This window comes from Mesitornis unicolor, unplaced genomic scaffold (genome assembly GCF_000695765.1).
Source record: "Mesitornis unicolor isolate BGI_N332 unplaced genomic scaffold, ASM69576v1 scaffold40740, whole genome shotgun sequence".
NCBI lineage: Eukaryota > Metazoa > Chordata > Aves > Mesitornithiformes > Mesitornithidae > Mesitornis > Mesitornis unicolor.
The window spans coordinates 102,697-111,029 of NW_010161101.1; the positions used below are offsets into that span (position 1 = coordinate 102,697).

An 8,333-nucleotide genomic window follows, 5' to 3' on the forward strand; every position below is an offset into this window, starting at 1 on the left:
GATGGACACGGAGGTGACACACGCTGGTGCTGTGAGAGCACCTAACAGCACAAATCACCATGCAAAGAAATCAGCCGAGTTGTCTCAGGCCTTTACTGTACCTTGCTTGTGTGCGTTAAATCAATCAGTTTTTCTTTTGCAGTTCCTTGAGCTGCTAGAAAGCATTTGGATCTCTGCTGTAAATACATTAAAAGGAAAACATCCTGGACAGGAGGTCTCCATCCCTGGAGCTGTAGCTTTAGTCGCTGCTGAAAGGAATGAAATGAGGCCACTTGTCTGGTAACACAAATCACATCCTTGACTTACAACTCTTTGAATCTCTGCATACAGGCTATCCATGGGTCCCCATGCCCTCATGTGTCACACACACTCCCAGGGCTGTTTGAGACACCACCTCTCACTTGTGGCTTTGGGAAAACTGGAGAGGTTGAGCAGCACAGCCTCAGGACAGCTCCAGTCTGCTCTACTCAATGTTCTTCTCTTGTAGTTTATATCACAATAAAATGAGTGAAAACATCACTGTCCCCCCAGAATAGTCAACTTTGCAACATCCCTGTGAGAGGTGCACAACAGGGATACAGGCAGAGGAAAGCTGAGGATTCAAAGCCTACTTTTGTTCATCTGTCCCTCAAAACAGCCAAGTCCATATGGATTTACCAGAGTAAGACCGTAGGTGGCTGCGGTCAGCTTCAAATCCTTCACTAAGGCTAAGCACAAACAGCAGGATGAGCAGCTGTATCCAGAAGAAAGCACTAAGAAGAATGCTTCTCATGTACCTTACAGACCTGAGAGAATAAATTGCATCCTGTTCCTGCTTGCAGGCAACATGGTCCTACAAGAGTCGACAAACAATCTACAACAGTTATTTATGTACACAAAATTAACTTCTACTCTTTTCCAGGGTACATGGTCCTGATACAAGACTTTTTCCGCAAATAAAAAGAAAACTTCCCAGTTAAAAACTTTCAAAAACATTCTTTTTTCTTCTAGTGCAGCACTCTGAAGGAATATGAAAGGCTCAGTGAGCCAGATCACAGTGTTAGCTGCTGAGTGTTCAGAGAATACACAATAGAAGAATGTGTCAAACCTGAAACACGATAACAGAGCTGCTCCAAAAGAAAAAGGAAAATCCTAAAACAGAAAGAAGGGCAGAAGTGTGTAGGAAAGACAGGCCTGATTATCCTCTACATTACATCAGAAAAAAATGCCACTGAAGACAGTATAGTTATTTCAGAAAGAAAACGGGACACTTGAGATGATGTTCTGCCTGGGACTGCAGATCAAATATTCTCCAGCCCATTAGGCAAGGCTGTGGTTATCTTTGGCTTCTTTATAACGTACACTGGGACATAATCAATTTACCAGGGGGAGACAATCCAGAACCAGCCCACACTCAGCTGGCAAACAGCCGACGGCACAGCAGGGACTGGTGGAAGGGGCTCTGAAGCAGGAGTGGGATGCTCAGGGGTGGGACGCTCGGGGGTGGGATGCTCGGGAGCAGAAGCCCAGACCTCAGCAGTCCAGGATAGGGAGTTAGGGCAGGTAAAGCAACAACAGTAATTCTCACCCTCTAAAACCAGGTGGCCATGGCCAAATTATTAAGAAAATTGTCTGGTGAATTAATATATGGCTTTTTTTCTTGGGCTCTGCTAACTGTGCTGAGAAGTTGTTTGGGAGAAAGTTGGGTGGCTTGGCCTGAAATGGTGCCAGGGTCATTTGAACAATTTACTGGTTTAATTTAGCAGGCGAGATGCAGCCTACAAGTCCAGAGCACCTCCAGCACATTTCTAAGAAATGCCTGTTTGGGTAAGGGCTATGGATTTCCTAGTAATTAAAAATGAGTCACTAACTTAATATCACCTTCTATTTTCTTCTTAGCATTTTCTTGCATCCTAAATCCTCAGAAATTATATTGCAAGACACTTGGAGCACGTTTGCACTTGTTCCACAAAACAGCAAGCTCAAACATCATAATCTTTAGACAGTGAAAAATAAACAAAGTCAGGTAAGGAGAAAAGGTCAACACCACCTTCTCTCTGCCACTGAGCACTAGACCTACACAGGTAAAAAGCCAACTACTTGAAAAACATGGTTTATGTTACTCAAACCTAAACCCACATGGCACCTTCTCATCCAAGCACTCCTTTTCATTTCATGCCCGCACAAAACTCCTCTCTCCACCTGTCTGCTCCAGTGGAAAGAATATTTTACCCAAAAGTGCCGCTGCACTGCCCCTGCTGTAGCAGCCCAGGAGCAGGGCTGGGGAGGTAAAACCTTCCCATGGTCAGGGCAAGCCCGTTTCTCCAACACTGAGTAATTTGCAAAAGTTATTTTCTTAAAAACTTAAAAGCTTGGAGGAGAGCTATTTGTAACCAGCTCAATTAACCCCTCACACAGCCAGAGCCAGGTCTGGGAGCACTGGGCAGAGCAGCAGAGCAGGCAATGGGAGAGCACCGCTTTTCACAGACAGGTGTGACAAAGCTCAAATACAGATTTCCTGAAGTGCTCTCCAAAACCTGTGCCATCAAGCTTCAGCACTTAAAATGGGCATTTCTCATTAAGCACTATTTTGAAGTTGATTTTAAATGCCAGGGGTATGATTGATAACATATTCCTATTTATTTATTTATTTATACCCCAATATATCAGGGCATGTTTGATAAATTTCTGCTGATTTATAAATTCACACAGTATTTTGAAATGCTATTTTGAACATTAGTGCCATTTGACTCTATTTTATGCTACCACAGGAAGCAAGGTTGGCGCATTACATAGTCCCCTGCACCACAGGAATTGCGGATTGCTATGAACACTAATCAGATAGAAACAGATTAACATTAAATCCTTATTTGTACACCTCCTGTTTTGCCTCATTCTGCTTTGGCCATCCAGTGTCTGACTTTAATGCAGTGTTTTAACATAAAGTAAGCTCTCTTCTAATCACCTTAAAACACTCCCCACTTCTGTTTTCTGTCCCATGATTGCTGTGGATGACTATTGTGCAGAATATATGTTCTGCACATTGTAAAAACTGTCTCACCTTAAAGTACAGTGGTTTACGTAACAACATTACATACAATGTATCTGCAGGTTCTCCAGAATTTATTTTAAGACAAAATTCTAATTAAAGATAAAGAAAATTGTTCACACAATACACAGTAAGCAGACTTTAAAATAAACAAGAACAACTCTTCTAATATACATACGTCTCCATGCACATTTTATTACAATTACAGTTTCTGCTCTATGTAGTCACATGAGATGACCTTTTTTTTTCCTTTTAATAAGGACACAGGAAAAGAAAAGATTAAAAATGCATTATGTCCTTTGTTTTCTCAGAAGAAAACACAAGCAAGTCCTTTGTAGCATTCACCCTTAAGGCAAAAATTTCATCTGTTCAAAATCCTTACTAAATGTATTCCTTAGTGAAATGTTTACTAAATACTCATGCATCGAGTCCTCAGTGCTATTTGTTGTTGTTTAAGTGTAGTGGGGGTCCTTGAAAATGAAACAGTTTTATGTAGCCATGAGGTAATACTTCATGGTACTGATTAACCCCTATTTGCCAGCTTACTTAGGTCCCAGTCCTGACGGTAATTTGGATATTACTGGGAACTTGATAAATAAGAAAAGCAAAATTTTCCTTTTCTTTTTTCCTGCTTCACTTCACAAAATTCAATTTTCTAAGGAGTGGATATACAGGATTAGCATAACGTAAGGTCTAATACCATAATAACATGTTTGCTTATGAAAGTCAGTCTAGAGTATAAAACAGGAAGTCATATTAAAGGTAAGGAATTATTTGTATTTAAACACAAAAAAGGGCATGATGGTTAGGTAGAAAGTATGTTTTCAGTGGATTGTTTCAGTTGGAGTCTTTTAAAACATTTGCAGCAAAATATTTATTGTAATTGTTGTAAATACTGTGCTCTTAGACCTCCAATTCAAAAAAACAACAAACAACACAGCAGGTTCAAATCTTTAAAAGCATAGAAAAGTTCTAGTGGCTTTGAATCCAGAGGATCATGTAAGTAATAAGACTGTATTTGACAAAGGAATATATACTTTATAACCAATATTCTACATGCAATAATGTAGAATTTAGCACATAATTTACAATTACATACCTGCCAAGCCAAGTTATTGGAACAAGTTTTTAGAACAGCTGATGATGTAACCCAGCTGCACTGACAGTGCACGGCTCATGTAACCTCCAGTACTTGAGGCGATTTAAGAAGGAACTTCATCGTAAACCGTGTGGTCTTTGCCCCCTCTCTTTTTAAAGGAAGTTCTTTTGGCCGAGATGAAGGAAAATTAAAGCAAACATTATTGGCATAAAATATTAAAAGGCAAGCTTTCTGATGCCAGCTTCAGTGCTTTTTAACTTTTGCCTTTAAATTCCATTATGGGCAACATTGTGCAGAGCATTACCAGTGATGCAGAAGACTATGCTCATAGTAAAGTTCTGCAGCGCAAAGTATAAAATATGCTGATGATTTAACATCTTGCACAACCCAGCGTTCCCCACATGGGGGTCAAAAGCCAGGGTTCAGCTGGACTCACAAATACATCAAACTGAATCAAACAGAGCATCCCTAAATAGTAGCAGTCACTAACATACACTCATTACATTAATAAATTGCTTGCTAATGGGAGCGGTGACAAGTAAGATGTGCACTTAGTGGCCCCGTTTGCAGCCCGCCTCCGATGTCTGAATGCCCATTTTTCTCTGGGTTATGTTCTAAAGGCTTCAAAGTGCACGGAGAAAATCTGCTCAGTGTTGTGAAATAAATCAAAGAGTGTCTGCAGAAAATTCCTAAACGCTTCGGCCCTAATCTCCCGAACCAGAGAGTGGGCTCGCAGAATGCTAAACTTGCTTTTCAAAGAGGATCAAAGCAAAGCGAGCAACAATTAAAAACACGGGTGCAGGTGCGCGCATGCGCAGGGGCACCACAGAGGCACCCAGAACCTCTTTTTAGTCATCCCTGAATGCTAACGCTGACTTATCTAATCATTACACGTGCGGTTTGAAAGGACAGGAGACGTGCTTAAAAGGTACGCAAAAACTGTCCGTCTTTATGTATGAAATGCGTTTTGTGCACATGCAACATTTTCCGAGATACACTATTCCAATTAATTTTGAAAAGCTCCTTAGCCACTGTCTAATTAAGCCGGCCTATAATTTTGTTGTTTAGTGACTCAAAGATAAATGAAGTTGCAATTGTGTATCCAGCCTTCCCAGTGTTGCTTAGTCTTTAAATAGGGTTTAGACTCCCAGGCACTGTATTAACACTTTGAAGGCCGGCTCCTTGCCTTACCAAGCACCTGAAGACCCAGGGTCACACCGCAGTCCCTCCAAGTGGTATTGGACCCCTGGGCACCTTATCAAAGGCACCACAGAGATTTTATTTGCCTGTTTCAACTTTTAATTGGTATTGGCCGTCCTGCTTAAAACCGGTTGCTTACACCTGCACATGCACGAGAGCTACTCATGCGAGTAGGGAAGTGGGTTTACACTAGAGTGCTGGTACAAGCAGGTGAGCCTGAGGGTGGTGGCATTGCATGACAGGCGCTACGCCTCCAGCACAGGAGGAGTCTTCGCAGCCAGCCTGCTATTTCCCTGACAATACGGTTTGTCTGTTTTCCCCCTTGCAAGCTGGCATTTCACTGTGTGAACCAGAAAGCGAAAAAAAACCCAAAACACAAAAACCCAAGCAGCTGTGGGAAAAAGCTCTTCTAAGTTCACAGAGTGAGTAAGGAAGGAGTAAAACCCCGGATGAACTCTCCTGGCTGAACTGGGTTAGGATGAAAAATGCTTCTGCTAAATCTTGAAAATTTAGGTCAGCCTTGTTTATGTGAAGATATAAACCACTGACATTTTGAGAAGCATGTGAATCGAAGTGATATTTCAGTGTTCTCTCTGACTCACATTGGGCCACCAGGCCTTTATATACCAAGCAATTTCTCCCCTTTCAAATTAAAAAAATATAAATTTGAATTGTCACTTAAGCTGTAAGCAGCAGTGTATTGGAGTATCGCGCTTTAAAGTCTAGTGGCAGCAGCTGCTGAACTAGTTCATATTTTTAAAATTCACTGAGTTAACCGAGCAGATCCTTGGGAAACACTTGACAGAAGAGAACAAAGTAGGTACAATTTTCAAAGCTATCTGCCTTTCTCTTCCCCTGTATTAGTACAGGTTACGTTATTTCCCTATGAGTATCAGAAAAGATGAGGAAAAAGATAATTGATGCTTTTCTGAGACCTAATTGATGTTATCCAAAACATGCATCACACCAGATAGCCATTACATTTAACACAGCTCAACATAAGGCGATTTTGATGATGCAAATAGGGCTCAATCCTATTTCTCTCCAAATCCACGTGAATAGTTTATTATATATGGAACCAGGCTCAGTGATTCATTTTGATAAAATGCTACTTAGCAGCATCAAAACTGCCCGAGTATTTTGTCTGCCTATACTGGGGCCGCCTACAGCTGCCATTGAAACAAATGGCAAAATTCCCATTTGCTTCCATGGGAGAAGAGCCAAGCCCTTAGAAACCTTTGCATTTAAGGAAAAAAATTTTTTCCTCCTACTCATGACTACAGTTCCTTTGAAAAACCAATGGAAATGTCTAAGAAGTCAGGTGGTTAGCCTGGGCCCAAAGGTCAGGAACAAAGAATAGTAATACAGTCTTGCTATTGAAAAACTGAGCAGCATCCTCAAAGCGTTGCTTTTGTTTCTAAAACAGAAAATGTCACTCTCAGATCTAACTAGGAAGATTTTAAAATATATATAAATCTGGGAAGAAGAAATGAGGCACACATTTCATTTAGTGTCTGGATTACAGATTCTTATTAAACAAACCAGAGCTCATTATAAAATCAATATCAACTTAACCACTATACTCCCAGGAGAAATGGCAAAAAAGGTCACTCCAAGAAATTCAAACAATTTTCCTGCTGGAAGGACACGATTTTAATTACAGATACTATTAATTAGGGCTGTCAGTAGGAAGATTGTCCTGTTAATTATCACAAATTCAGTTTCAAGTGTGATTTTGGAACCTGGAGGGTTTGATTTTTTTTAAAATTAAGAATTCTTATATTTACCTTTAATGGAAGAAAGAGACTACCTATGGCTTCTGTGGTTTAAATAAGCCAACAGCAAGTTCCCTGTTAAAACCAAACAAAACTTGTGGCCACAGTCTCTTTGGCCAACAAAACCAATCTGACAAATTGCTGTTTTGTTCACACTTTATCCTGGAGGACACTCCCTTTTTTCCACTGGAAATGCTCTTGCTCTCACTCTCTCTTGCTTTGGAAGTCATTAAATTTAAAGTTGTAAAGTAATTTAAAGTTGAGGGGTTTTTTTTTGCAGTAAACATGCCATTTAAACTGAAAACCAAAACCATTCCTGATGATACTAATTGTTACAGAAACATTCGTATTTATAATTCTGTACTAAAATCTCCCTGGACCCAGTCTGTGGAGATCTACTTAACACACTACATCTCTAACGTGTAAGAGGTACAGGCAGACCCAAACTTTGTGAGGAAATATGAGTTTATTCCCGTCTGACTCTCAGCTGCCAATTTGAATCTATCTCAGCTCCAGAATACAGAAAGGCCGTAATGCCTGATCCTAAGCAGAACAAGGCGGCAAAATAAAACTTGACAGAACACTGCCATTAGCGAGACCTTACGGGTGCACAGCCAACACGGATACTACAGCAACAATGTTTACACATGCAGGAATTCTTTTTCCTGGTCACACTCCAAATATTTTGGGATAGCAGACCATAGCACATGCATTGCCACACTAAATAACACCCTGAGAAATAAATGCAACAATCTAAAGCAAACTTCAGGAAGATGCAGAGTGTCTCTCCGCCCAATACTTTTGAAACTGAAAGAGTAAGCCCAAGGCTTCTGATTTATTTCAGGAAATGTGAGCACAGTCCTCCTGTATTGCTGGGTGCACATCTGCTACCATTGTTCTCCCAGAACCAGCCCTGGTTCACCTCCCCATCTATCAGCATTAGATTTCATTTTATCTGAATAATGGCAGAAGGTGGCAACAGATCGGGTCAAAGGCTCTTTTCATATCAGACCCTGAAGAAGTCGATTACTCAAAAAGAGAGACATCTTCAGATAACCGTGCAATCCATTCCTCATAAATGTTAAAGATTTTTCGTTATTAATAGTGGCAGGGGTGACAGATTATGGATATTAATGTTATTTTTCAGAGAATTTCAATGGCAAGGGCTTCTTTTGTATTTCTTTTTTTTTAATGTTTCTAATTAGGCACGAATTTACAGCAACTACCAGAA

The 8,333-nt window shown here is 40.5% G+C and overlaps 1 protein-coding gene across 1 annotated transcript in view; it reads right to left on the reverse strand.

The window, feature by feature from the left end:
• Positions 1-8,333, reverse strand: part of LOC104546507 (receptor-type tyrosine-protein phosphatase N2-like) — a 100,643-nt gene that overhangs the window by 90,770 nt on the left and 1,540 nt on the right. The window lies entirely within an intron of this gene.